Raw genomic sequence first — 14,216 nt, forward strand, 5'->3', positions numbered from 1 at the left:
GTACCTCCTCTTATAGGACCCTTAACCTATCAGGGCCTCACTACTATGACTTTATTTAACCTTGATTACGTCCCTACTCCAAAAACTGTCACGTTGGGAGTTAGGGCTTCAGCATATTAATTTGGGGAGTGGATACAATTTGGGCCATAGCATTCTACCCTTGTCCCCCACCCAAATTCATGACTTATTGCATGCAAAACACATTGTTTCCATCTCAACAGCCCCCAAAGTCTTAACTCATTCTAATATTAAACCTAAAGTCTAGGGCAGCCCAGGTGGCTCAGCAGTTTAGCGCTGCCTTCGGTCCAGGGCCTGATCCTAGAGAACTGGGATCGAGTCCCATGTCAGGCTCCCTGCAGGGAGCCTGCTTCTCCCTCTGCCTGTGTCTCTGCTTCTCTCTCTGTGTGTCTCTCATAAATAAATAAATAAACAAATAAAATCTTAAAAAAAAAACACCCAAAAACCTAAAGCCTAAAGTCTCATTTAAATATTTAAATCAGGGGATACCTGGGTGGCGCAGCAGTTTAGCGCCTACCTTTGGCCCAGGGCGAGATCCTGGAGACCCGGGATTGAGTCCCACGTCGGGCTCCCGGTGCATGGAGCCTGCTTCTCCCTCTGCCTGTGTCTCTGCCTCTCTCTCTCTCTCTCTGTGTGACTATCATAAATAAATAAAAATTTAAAAAAATATTTAAATCAGAAAAAATAAATATTCAAATCAGGTATGCATGACTCGAGGTACATTCCTTTTTTTTTCTTCCTTTTTTTAAAATAGGTTTATTTATTTATTTTTTAAAGATTTTATTTATTTATTCATGAAAGACACACACACACACAGAGGCAGAGACACAGAGGGAGAAGCAGGCCCCCTGCAGAGAGCCTGATGTGGGACTCGATTTCAGAGACTCCACGATCACCCCTGGGTCAAAGGCAGGCACTAAACCACTGAGCCACCCAGGCGTCCCAAGGTATTCCTTCTGAAAGAAAATGCCTCTTCAGCTGTTAATTTGTAAATCAGACAAATTATGTACTTCCAAACTACAATGGTGGACAAGCATAGGATAGACATTCCCATTATATCTTTTTCTCTTTTAAAAAATTAATTTTGTAATTAGGCTCCACCATCATGGGGCTCAAACTCATGACCCCCAGATCAAGAGTCCTGTGTTCTACAGACTGACCCAGTGAGATGTCCCAATTTTTTCCTTTTCTTTAAGAATATCACACATTTGGGACTGGGTGGCTCAGCGGTTGGCATCTGTCTTTGGCTCAGGGTATGATCCTGGAGTTCTGGGATCGAGTGCCACATCGGGTTCCCTGCATGGAGCCTGCTTCTCCCTCTGCCTATGTCTCTGCCTTTTTCTGTGTCTCTCATGAATAAATAAATAAAATCTTAAAAAAAAAAAAAAAAAGAATAGGGCAGCCTGGGTGGCTCAGCAGTTTAGCACTGCCTTCAGCCCAGGACTTGATCCTGGAGACCCGGGATCGAGTCCCACGTCGGGCTCCCTGCATGGGGCCTGCTTCTCCTTCTGCCTGTGTCTCTGCCTCTCTCTCTCTCTCTCTCTCTCTGTCTCTCATGAATAAATAAATAAAATCTTAAAAAAAAAAAAAGAATATCACACGTTTGATAAATAGCCCTATGGTCCTATTCTATAGGATCTAAAAAAGCCCAACACTCTTCCTTCATTTTGTCTTGTTTTAGTTCAAACACTGGCAGTGTCTTTGCTTATATAATCACATTTCTTTGCCTGGCTGCTGCTGAGGTGGCTGATTATATCCATGAGTTACACCCAGAATCTCTTCATCAAATTGTTGTTTAGCCACACTCTTACTGTTCTCTGCAGAACAAGCTTTCTCATTTTTTACAGTCTGGATAGGCTGATAATTTTCCCAATCCTTAAGCTCTGGTTCCTTTTTTAAAAATTTATTTCATTTATTTTATTTTTAAAAAAGATGTTATTTATTTATTCATGAGAGACACAGAGAGAGAGACAGAGACATAGGCAGAGGGAGAAGCAGGCTCCATGCAAGGAGCCCGATGTGGGATTCGAACCTGGGAATCCAGGATCATGCTCTGAGCCAAAGGCAGGCAGGTGTTCAACCTCTGAGCCACTCAGGCGTCCTGCTCTGGTTCCTTTTTGCTTAATAATTCCTTCTTCAGGGATCCCTGGGTGGTGCAGCGGTTTGGCGCCTGCCTTTGGTCCAGGGCGCGATCCTGGAAGCCCAGGTCCGAATCCCACGTCGGGCTCCCGGTGCATGGAGCCTGCTTCTCCCTCTGCCTGTGTCTCTGCCTCTCTCTCTCTCTCTCTCTCTCTGTGACTATCATAAAAATAAAATAAAATAAAATAAAATAAAATAAAATAATAAAATAAAATAATAAAATAAAATAAAATAAAATAAAATAAAATAATAAAAATAATTCCTTCTTCAATGCATCTCTATAAGAGTCAGGAAGAACCAAGTCATTCCTTTGATACTTTGCTTGGAAATCTCAGCTAAATATCCAGTTTCATTGCTTAAAAGTTCTACCTTCCACAAAACACTAGAACATAGTTTAGCCAAATTCTTTCCACTTTATAATGAGGATCACTTTCCCTCTAGTTTTTTTTTTTTTTCAAGACTTTTATTTATTTGAGAGAAAGAGAGAGAGCACAAGTGTGGAAAGGGGGAGAGGGAAGGAGAGATTCTGAAACAGGTTCCCTGCTGAGTGAGGAGCCCATTGCTAGGATCCATCTCAGGACACTGAGATCATGACCTGAGCTGAAACCAAGAGTTGAATGCCCAACTGACTGAGCCATCCAGGTGTCCCTCCTCCAGTTTCTAATAACACGTTCCTCATTTCTATCTGAAACCTCATCAGAATGACCTTAACATCCATATTTCTAGCATGCATGTCAAAAATCTGCCAGCCTCTGCCCAGTGCCCAGTTTTAAAGCCACTTCCACATATTTGGGTATTTGTTAGAGCAGCATTCCCACTTCTTGGTACCAAAATCTGTATTAGCATTCTCTAGAGAAACAGAATCACAAATACAAAGAGATTTATCACAAGGCATTGGTACATATGATTACAAGTCCCAAGATCCACAGTGAGCAAGCTAGAGACCCAGAGAGCTGATGACATAGAACCAATCCAGGTCCAAAGGACTGAGAACCGTCGCAGCCAATGATGTACATTTCAGTCCGAAAGCTAGTAAGCCTTAGACCCAGGAAGAACCATGTTTCAGTTTACCTCCCAAGACAGAAGACCAATGTCTCAGCTCATCAATCAGGCAGGCAAAACTCCCTCCTAGCCAGCCTTTTTTGTTTCATTCAGGGCTTCAGTTGATTGGATGAGGCTCACCCAACATTAGACCCAGCAGCTTGCTGCTTTACTGAGTCTACAATTCAAATGTTAATCTCATTCACAAATACTCTCACAGACACATCCAGAAGAATGCCTGAACAAATGTCTGGGTATCCTTGGCCCAGTCAACCCATAAAATTACCCATCACAGCGATCATCCAGGGAGGTTCTAACAAGTGATTTAAACCTTTCTCCTGGAGCAGCCCCAGTGGCTCAGTGGTTTAGCACCGCCTTCAGCCCAGGGCCTGATCCTGGAGATCCCGGATCCAGTCCCAAGTCAGGCTTCCCTGCAGGGAGCCTGCTTCTCTCTCTGCCTATGTCTCTGCCTCTCTCTGTGTCTCTCATGAATAAATAGAAATCTTTAAAAAATAATAAAGTAAACCTTTCTCTCAACATGCCTTGAATGACCATATGCTGAGTGCAAGGTCCCATTTCCTAAGCTCTTAAAAGTCAATGTAATCCTGTTCACATTCATTGGAGTCCAACTATGGCTGAGATTGTTTTTGTTTTGTTTTGTATTTTAAAGATTTTATTTACCCATTCATGAAAGACAGACAGAGAGAGAGAGAGAGAGAGAGGCAGAGACACAGGCAGAGGGAGAAGCAGGCTCCATGCAGGGAGCCTGATGTGGGACTGGACCCCGGGACTCCAGGATCACGCCCTGGGCCAAAGGTGGTGCTAAACCCCTGAGCCACCCAGGCTGCCCCTGAGATTGTTACCACATGTGGTGAGCTCATCTCTACAGAGATTTTATTGTAGATGCCCACTGAATGGCCTGGTCTAGCTCCCAGAATCTAGGCTATGAATGGCAGGAGTATGGGCAGGAGTATGGGGAGGCAGAGAGGAAGAAGCTATAGTAGGTCCAAGCTTCTCAAGGAGTATATGAATTACTTGGGGAACTTGTTAAAATGCAGATTTGATTCAGTAACTTGAGACAAAGCCTGAGATTTTGCATTTCTAACAAACTCCCAGGTGATGCGAATGCTGTTGGTCCAGGGACTACACTTTGAGTAGCAAGGTAGTAACTAGATGAGCTTTATTGTATTTTATTTTTATTTTTAAAAGATTTTATTTATTTATTTATGAGAGACACAGAGAGCAGGCAGAGACACAGGCAGAGGGAGAAGCAGACTCCTCACAAGGAGCCCGATGTGGGACTTGATCCCAGAATTCCAGGATTACACCCCGATGTGAAGGCAGATGCTCAACCGCTAAGCCACCCAGGCATCCCCTAGATGAGCTTTAATGTCCCTTCTGAGTCTCTAAGTTTGGTCCAATTCAGCGAGTGTTCATTGAAAACCAATTATATGCCATGATGCCATAAGGTAGCCCATAGAGGTATGAAATGTGTTTCCATCCTTTAATGAGCAAACTTATATTGAGAAAGATGGACCAACAGCCACAAGTCCCACAAGTTAAGCAATGGCTCAACCTCCTGGGTCAACCTCTTTGTGTCTAGTTTCTTAGGAAGGCATTCTCACTGAAGTTTTGTTGTTGTTGTTGTTGTTTTTTAAAGATTTTATTTATTTATTCATGAGAGACACACAGAGAGAAGGGCAGAGACATAGGCAGAGGGAGAAGCAGGCTCCATGCAGGGAGCCTGATGTGGGACTTGATGCCGGGACTCCAGGACCACTCTCTGGGCTGAAGGCAGGCACTAAACCCACTGAGCTATCCAGGGATCCCCTCCCTGAAGTTTTAATATCAATACCTTACCAAGAAGTTTGGTCTCCATTTTTTTGTAGAAGCCAGAGACCTGAAATGTAGTAGTTCAGCCACCTAAAAAAAAAAAAAAAAAAAAAAAAAAAAATCTAAATAGAAGAATATGAACAATAACAAAAAGATCAGTTAATTCAGAAAGTGTAGGGTTTGTTCTTCCTAAGCACATGGGGACAGCTGCAGTGGGTTACAACCCTGAGAAAACCAAGAGTGCAACAGTGTCATACACAAAGTGGCCCTGAGAAAGGACAGCTCTGACCCAATAGTTTTAAGGTCAGAGTCCTTCTAGGAAGGAAAATAGTGGAGATACTTAGTGGGGAATGGCTACCACTGGGGTCAAGGGTGCCCTGATGGGAATGGCCATTGGGTTTATAAAAAAGGCCTGTGCTACCAGTCTTTTCCCAAGCTAAGACTAGTTATTCTGATCTTTAGGTTCAACTTGGAGTGGCAGAGGTGGTCTGGAGGTGGGGGGTGGGGGCTAGTCAAGAACCTGTTAAATCTATGTATCTAAATGGAAGAAAGCAATGGCTCTTGAAGGAGGGGGACAGAAGGCTGGGTAGGATCCCTTATGGCCTTGGCTATTAAATGAAGAGCCACCCACAACAGGCAAAACACTTGCTGAGCACGCCTTTTTACAATGAATAGCTCAGGCTGGTCTTGTGACTATTGGTGAAGGCAGACTCCACTTCCCCTTAAACAATCCTCCTCAACACCTAGTTTTCTAATCCCTACTTCCCCAGTCCTAACCTCGTCTTTCTTCCCTCCATGGAGGTCCTAGTAAGATTGGGGGCCCCTGGAAGGCCTGATAGAGACCCTCCCTGCTTGGTCCCTTGGTCCCCTTCCAAAATGCACACACACACACACACACACACATACACCCCTAACAGGCCAGTGACTTGAGCTCAGAATGGCTGGAGCTGGTGGGGGTTGGAAAGGGGGGAAGGGGGAGGGAAGGAAGAGGAGAATCAAACAGAAACCTTCTCATCTTTCTATCAGCAGCCATGCAAGGAATATTGTTCAGCATGGCACAAAAGCAGCACTGAAAATAGCTACAGCCAGAGCGGGGCTGCCAACCACTGCCTGAGATAACGTCTACTTGGAGACACTGGTGTCTTTGTGGGGCTGTCAGTGTCCCTATTGTTCCTGAGCCTATTGCCTGGGGAATATTGTTCCCAGCTTTTGTCTCCCCCGGTTCACTTTTGTTTGCCTTTACTTACCATTTCATTCCTCGCTCCCTTTGTGCTCTCCCATTCCCTCCTTTGTCTCTCCCTCTTGAAGCCTGCCTGTGGCTGTGGATTAGTGCCCAGGGAGACAATAGGCCCTACCCCCTCTCAACCTACGGTCCCACCCTGAACCTCCACAACCACAGTGCCATTCATTCCTTCTCTCCTTCTCCCAAGAGCACCCAACAAGTCCCAGAGGCAGGACAGCCCTAAGGGAGGGTGGGGTCCAAGCCACGACTCCCCTTCCAGCACAGCAAGAAAGGGCCAATGGAATATTTGGACCGCAGAGGAAGTCTGAGATGCCTGAAGTACGTTCCTGCTTCTTTCTAGATCTCCTTTTTTTTCTTTAAAATAGGTTTCTCCAGTCAAAAGAAGAAGGACAACTCACACTCCACATCCCCCAAACCCTCTTGCAAGTGCCCAGCATGCACTTCTCTGACCAGGGCACTCCATTTTCTTCTCCCTCCCTCTCAGCCTGGCGGATCAAAGCCACTTCTGTTTATTTGCACATTCAAATCCAGACTGCCTCCAGTAACCCGATCCAGTCAGGCGCCAGGGTGGTGCGAGAAAAAGCCCGCCTGCACACCCTCCCCCATTTAACAGCCCTTTTGGCAGCATTGGGCAAGGAAGGGCACAGGGGTCTCCTAGGGTCAGAGTTGGGAGTGGAAGAGGAGCCATGCAGTGACCAAAAAGCAGACCGCCAATCCTGTTAGAATGTCCTTTGGTCCCCTCACCTCAATGGCAGGGGGGAAACCAAGGCATCAAAAGAGATTTACAAAATACAGGAATCAAGCCCTGGGCTTTACTGCCCACCTCCAGCTTATTCAGGTGTCCTACTGCAGTCCTGTGGAGAGATTCCTTCTTAGTGCTAGCTCTAGAGGGCAGACCACAAGTAGTACTTAGAAGCTGGGGCTCACTTTGGGTTTCAGAAGCAGTTAATAGAAAGTGCTTTTTCCGCCTACTTCCCCCAACTTCCTGCCTTTAGACAGATGGAAACAGTGATTGGAGAGTTGAGGAAGCTTTTACTTTGGTGGGGAAGGCTGGGAGCTGGGATGTAGCCTGAAGCCAAGGAGGAGGCTCTACTCTCTCATTGTTCTAGTTCCAAGGACAATGGGAATAGTCTCCAGAGAGTCATTGTTTCAAAAGCTGGAAATTGGGTAGGGGATTTCCGGAAAGTTTGAATGGAAGCCAAGCTTGGCTGTGAGGAGACAGGAGGAGGAGGAAGAGGAGGAGGAAGGGGAAAAGGATGGGGAGGAGGCAGTCTGGGGTTAGGAGAAACTACCACTAGGCCCCGAGGGCAAATTTGTCCTCCTGATTTCACTGTTCTCTGTCTCAGACTACTCATTTTTGTTCTAATTCTTGCTCTGCCCTTCTCACCTAATCCCCTTTTCCAGCTAAAATTAGCTCTAGATTCCTAATGCTCTTAAGAATAAAGAGAAGCTAAAATAATTTGTCCCTGCCTTGGAAGCAACAATTGAGTCTGATCCACCTTTACAACCCTAGTCCCAAGGCCAGAGCATAGTACAAGCTCTGGAAATGTGTGAGGAATAAATGAAGGAAGGCAGTGTTGACTCTTGATCCCAGAAAATCACATTGACTATCCCTGGACTTCCAGGACAGTAGGCATGGAACTGAAAGTTTAAGATGAGAAAAAACTAAAGATGGGGGATAGTGAGGATTTTGGGATAGACCAGACATATGGTGGAGAAGGCGAGGTGTGATTATTAGAGGAGAAAATGCACGGCAATGTAGTGGTGCCTGTCTGGCTCAGTCAGTTGAGCATGCAGCATTTGATCTCAAGGTTGTGGGTTTGAACCCCATGTTGGGAGTAGAGATTACTTCAAAAAATAAAAATCTTAAGAAAAAAAGAAAAAAAGGCACAGCAATACAAAATAATATTTGGCCTCCAGAGTGAAATCCCCTGCCTTAAGCGTCTTGTCTTTTCCTATTCATCCTACCTAGCCTGGGCTAGCTTTCAGAAATACAGATGTGATCACATCTCTCCTCTGTGTAAGATGATTTGGTGGCTTCCCCTTAAGGGCCTTCAGGCACCTGTGAGTCAGTGAAATTGGAACTCCCCAAAGACAGGGCCATGTTGAGTGTCCCTGTACCCACCACAGGTAACTGGCACCTAGTCAGCACTAAAGCCACTCAGTAAACATGGAACTGAATTAACCAGCAATTGTGTGAGCTAATTTTGCCAATTTTACAGTGCTCTCTGGATGGTATTTCAAGGTTGGTACAGTCAACGATTTTGACACTTAATGTTTTATCCATTTTATAGCTATTGATTTGATCTTTGAAAATAGCCAAGGGCCATGAAAGTCAAAAGATATATATATATATATTTTTTTTAATTTATTCATTCATGATAGACAGAGAGGCAGAGACACAGGCAGAGGGAGAAGCAGGCTCCATGCCGGGAGCCCGATGTGGGACTTGATCCCAGGACTCCAGGATGATGCCCTGGGCCAAAGGCAGGCGCCAAACCGCTGAGCCACCCAGTGATTCCCGATAAATATTTATTTTAAATATTGGATCATAGTCCATCTAACTAGAATATAATTGAGAATGAGGAAGAAAGCTAATGTACACCATAGAGCAACCAAAGGGGATGGCACAAAGGCAATATATTCCATTTAGATTATAGCTAGGGATGGCCAATGAAATACAAATAGAAGATGTAGGGTGTCTAGGAACTTCTTTTTTTTTTTTTAAGATTGTATTTATTTATTTATGAGAGACACAGAAAGAGGCAGGCAGAGACATAAGCAGAGGGAGAAGCAGGCTCTATGCAGGGAGCCTGATGTGGGACTCGATCCTGGGTCTCCAGGATCACGCCCTGGGCTGAAGGCAGATGCTCAACCGCTGCGCCACCCAGGCATCCCCTGTCTAGCAACTTCTAAGAGGGGGTTGACTCAGGTAGGGAGCATACCTTTTGGCCCTTCTCATCTTTTTCTTGGTCTTGGCTGGAATGTGGTTGTGATGGCTGGCAATCTAGCAACAATTTTGTGAACATGAAAGGACAAGGAGTTTGAAAGCTTAATGTTAAAGAAGGCTAAACAGAAAAATAGAAAGTGCTTGGATCCTTGAAGACTAAGGAGCCACAATACTAGCCTCAAACTTCCTATGAAGCTTAACCTATCAAGTTTATTTAATGTGGAGTAAAAAAAGCTTTATTAGATTAAGCCCTTTTATTTGGGTCTTTATTATTAGGAGTCAGACACAATGTTCACTAATACAGTAGCATGATTTATATCAATAAATAAATTTCTATACCATTTCTTTCTGTTTGCTGAACTGGTAGAAAAAAGAAAAGGAGTCAGAAGATATCTCCCACTGTGTACTAGAGCACATGAATAATCCTATGGGTTTTCAAAGTGGAGCTGCAAGCTGAGTTTGGAGGCAGGAGCTAGAGAGAACACAATGCTCTGCACAACAAAGCAGAAGGAATAAATCTGAGGTAGCTGGGGAGCAGGGAAGAGGCCAAGCAACATGCAGTAGATTGCTATGGATGGGTATATGGGCATTAGGATGAAATGGCAGCTGATAGCCTGAAAGAAAAGAAGCGGGAGGGGGAAACCCTAAAAAAAGACACAGAACTACAAAAACATAGAAGTTTATTAATAATACTTAAGGTAGGGCAGCTCCGGTGGCACAGCCGTTTGGCACCGCCTGCAGCCCGGGGTGTGATTCTGGAGACCCAGGATCGAGTCCCACGTCGGGCTCCCTGCATGGAGCCTGCTTCTCCCTCTGCCTGTGTCTCTGCCTCTGTGTGTGTGTGTGTGTGTGTGTGTGTGTCTCTATGAATAAATAAATAAAATATTAAAAAAATAATAATAATGCTTAAGGTAAATCCAAATAGTTCTGTAAGCTTCATCAGATGCCTGAGGGGCATCAGGCTTTTGCAGCATTACACAAAAATGGACAATTCAAAATGATGAGTACATGTCATTAAAGCAAGTCCTCTCCTAGTAATACAGAAGCCAAGTTCTGCATCAAGACAGCAGGTGGAACAGATGCTAAAACCTCCTCCTCCATCTCTGAATACATGAAATGAGGGAGAAAATAGATTTAAAAACTCATAGCCACACTTGAAAACAAGAAAGGGAAATATTAAAAGCTATCAAAGAAGGAAGATGGATTATGTACCAAGAAACAAGAATATGATTGATACCAAACTTTCTCTTATGTAACAGCAGATGCTAAAAGACAGCGGAATAAAATCTTCAATATAGTGAAATAAAATAATGGTAAAGTTCTATGCCTGGTGAGACTATTATTCCAGAGTAAGAGTAAAATAAAGACATCTTCAGGTATGCAAGAACTCAAAAGTTTTAGTAATCATAGACTTTCACCAAAAGAACTGTTTCAAAAGAAGAAAAGTGAATCCTGGAAAGAAGAAATGTGGGATGTAGAGTTCAGCAGGTTTTACATACAGCACAGGTAAAATTTTGTAAAAAGGAAGTACATAGGTAGGTGATGCTACAGTGACAAATAACATCCTCAAATCCCAAAAGTTTATAATCCCAAAGGGGTTATATTTCTTGCTTATGTCAGCTCAGCTGCAGGTTGACTCAGATTCTGCTTTATATGTCTTCTTTATTCTGGGATTTAAGTGGAAGCAAAAGCTTCTCTTAGGAAGAAGGTCTTTTCCTGGCAGAGGGAAAAGAAAACCATGAGAAGAACCAAAGAAGAACCAAAGAACACCATGGCTCTTAAAGCATCAGTTAGGAAGTGGCAAATAGCTTTTGACTCACAAAACATGTCAGGTGGCTAGGCCTGCCATCAATGGGATGTGTCCTGAAAATCACAATGGCAATGGGAAGGCATATGTAGAATTTTTTTCAGAAAGGGGCATGAACAATTTGGGAAAAGTAATACAATCTACCAAACAGAACAAACTCATTTGTATCCTGCTTTTTTAAGTCGAATATTAATATTGTGAATGTAGAGAAGGGAAAAAAAATTCTCTGGCTGGGGCGGAATTAAACTGACAAACGATAGAATGCATACACACAAGGGGAGGGCACCCAAGGATGAGTAACTCAAAGGGATGGTTAGAATTTGGAGCTTATATAGCATCTTTTTAAATTTAAGAGTAGGGGAAGGAGCAGAGGAAGAGGGAGAAAGAGAATCCTAAGCAGCCTCCACGCCCAAAACGGGGCCTAATGGGGGCTCAGTCTCACAACCCCAAGATCATGATCTATGCCAAAATCAAGAGTTAGACACTTAACTGATGGAGCAACCCAGGTATCCAGAGCTTATACAGCATCTTAACAGAGAATAATAAAATTGGAGAGAAGTGACAAGATAAAATGAGTTTAAGCTTTTAGGGGTGGCAAACAGGGAAGGTGAATATAGAGGAGTCAACTAATAGAAGATAAGGGTTAGGGATGCCTGGGTAGCTCAGCAGTTGAGCGTCTGCCTTCGGCTCACAGGGTCCAGGATCGAGTCCCACATCAGGCTCCTTGCATGGAGTCTGCTTCTCTCTCTGCCTCTTTCTCTGTGTCTTTCATGAATAAGTAAATAAAATCTTAAAAAAGAAGAAGAAGAAGAAGAAGAAGAAGAAGAAGAAGAAGAAGAAGAAGAAGAAGAAGAAGAAGAAGAAGAAGAAGGAGGAGGAGGGGGAGGAAGAGAAGAAAAGGGTTATTTCAGTAAGGTTTATTTGCAGCAGTGCTGACTTTCCCTCTTCTACATTGTCAGAAAATGTCCCCAGGAGATTTATGACAGTCCTCATTTCCCAGAAGTTTCCGCTTTCGGTTCGACAGGGAAGGCTCTGAGGAGGCTTCTTTCTACAACTGCTGATTCTCATTTGCTGCAGCTCAAAATCATTCTTCTGCCAAAGTGGTATATTGGGAGGTGGCATATTTTGATCTTTCACAGGAACATTTGCTCAGACCATTAATAGTCCTCCTTGTTTTCTTTTATAAGAAGTAGAGAACTAATATGGTTTAGGAAAAGCAAGATGGTTGGGGTGCCTGGGTGGCTCAGTTGGTTAAGCATTTGACTCTTGATCTCAAGGTCATGAGTTCAAGCCCTGTGTTCTGCTCCATGCTCAGCATGAAGCCTACTTAAAAACCAAAATGGTTGAGATGATAGACTTTGGGGCTCAAAGAAATAAAACTTACGCAGGGGCACATGAGTGGTTCAATGAGTTAAAAATCTGACTCTTGATTTTAGCTCAGATTGTGATCTCATGGATCTTTTTTTTTTTTTAAATATATTTTTTAATTTTTTATTTATTTATGATAGTCACAGAGAGAGAAAGAGAGGCAGAGACACAGGCAGAGAGAAGCAGGCTCCATGCACCGGGAGCCCGATGTGGGAATCGATCCTGGGTCTCCAGGATCGCGCCCTAGGCCAAAGGCAGGTGCCAAACCGCTGCGCCACCCAGGGATCCCTAATCTCATGGGTCTTGAGATCAAGCCCCACATTGGACTCTACACTCAGTGAGGAATCTGCTTGGGATTCTCTCTCTCCTTCTCCCTCTGCTCTGCCACTCCAGTACATGCACACATGCTCTCTCCCTCTCTCAAATAAATAAGTAAATCTTAAAAAAAAAATAAAGAAATAAAACTTACACACATTTCCCAAGGAACCCAGATATCTGGTGCTTTATTATGCATGATTATGACTGAGTGCCATATAACTTTAAATAATTAAATATGAAACCTCATTTTAAAAAATGAAAAGGCACAAAACACTGAGCACATAAAAATATTGGATAGTGAGAGAATCATAAAGAAATATGCTTACCAACAACTCAGGTTTTTTCTGTTATCAGGAAAAAAATTTTTTTTTTTTTCAGGAAAAATTGTGAAAGATTTTGAAATGGGTCAAAAAATTATTGGATGTTTTTAATGGAAATCTATGCATTATCTAGAGCACACCATTCTAAATTCCCTAGTTCTATGGGAGTTTCACTTTTCATCTTTTTGAGCTATTTTACAACACGGTAAATTGTAGAGAATATAGCAATACAAATAATTCAGTTTTATACAAGTGAAAACGAATCCTATGTAGTCCGTAAAGGGTTAACTTATTTCTCTGCCCTCCCACCCTCCGCCAAACAACAACAACTAGTTTTACATCTATATGTAGATTCATTTTATGACTACGTATTTGCACAGTCTTTGAATTTCTCTTTTGAAGTGGTTGAAACATCTTATTTATCCCTTCATTAATTAATGAGTTAAATAAAATCTTTGATGTGCTCACTTTATATTTGTATGGGCATCAAGATTTTATCTTACACTTTCACACTGAATATTCCATAAAACGTCACTGGAACACTTATTGGGTATAATATAAGTTATAAGACACTATTTTGAATTATTAACTCATGATTTTTCCCTCTTGACTCACATCTTGTTTAGCCCAAACTTAACCTGTCAGATTACCTGTAGCGGGACCCTGTCTTTTGTAGGATTGTGGATGGAGTCCTGGGAGAGGAGGCATGCTGGTTGATGAGGAGGAAGGAGACACACAGAGTGCCCTCAGATTGGTTTCTGCCTGCTTCCTGACTTGGCAACTTTTTTTTTTTTTTTTTAAAGATTTTATTTATGGGACACCTGGGTGGCTCAGCGGTTGAGCGGCTGCCTTCGGCTCACAGGATCCAGGATCGAGTCCCACATTGGACTCCCTGTGGGAAGCCTGCTTCTCCCTCTGCCTGTGTCTCTGCCTCTCTGTGTGTCTCTCATGAATGAATGAATGAATGAATGAATCTTTAAAAACAAATACAGGCATGACTCCTTATGTCACTCAGAGTAAAAACCAAAGTCCTTACAATGGTTTAGAAAGGCTCTGCATATTCTGACCCCTATCACATCTCTGGCTGTGGAGGCCGAGAAAAATTAAGGCCTTTCCACCTCAAGTTTAGCATCAGCACAAGTACAGCCATCGTAGGTCCCTGGGAATAAGAGCTGAACT

General features: G+C 43.2%; 1 long non-coding RNA gene across 2 annotated transcripts in view; it reads right to left on the reverse strand.

Moving 5' to 3' along the window:
• LOC140626945 (uncharacterized) overlaps positions 1-14,216 on the reverse strand; it is a 96,596-nt gene that overhangs the window by 556 nt on the left and 81,824 nt on the right. The window contains exons 1-3 of one of the 2 annotated variants that reach the window (XR_012025905.1): positions 6,279-7,108; positions 5,059-5,121; positions 536-655 (exon numbers count right to left, since the gene is read on the reverse strand). This is a non-coding gene — a long non-coding RNA (uncharacterized lncRNA). Of the gene's footprint in view, positions 1-535; positions 656-5,058; positions 5,122-6,278; positions 7,109-14,216 lie in introns of those variants that run through there. The other variant, XR_012025906.1, reaches the window with a different exon arrangement.

The sequence above is a fragment of the Canis lupus genome, chromosome 38 (assembly GCF_048164855.1).
Source record: "Canis lupus baileyi chromosome 38, mCanLup2.hap1, whole genome shotgun sequence".
Lineage (NCBI taxonomy): Eukaryota > Metazoa > Chordata > Mammalia > Carnivora > Canidae > Canis > Canis lupus.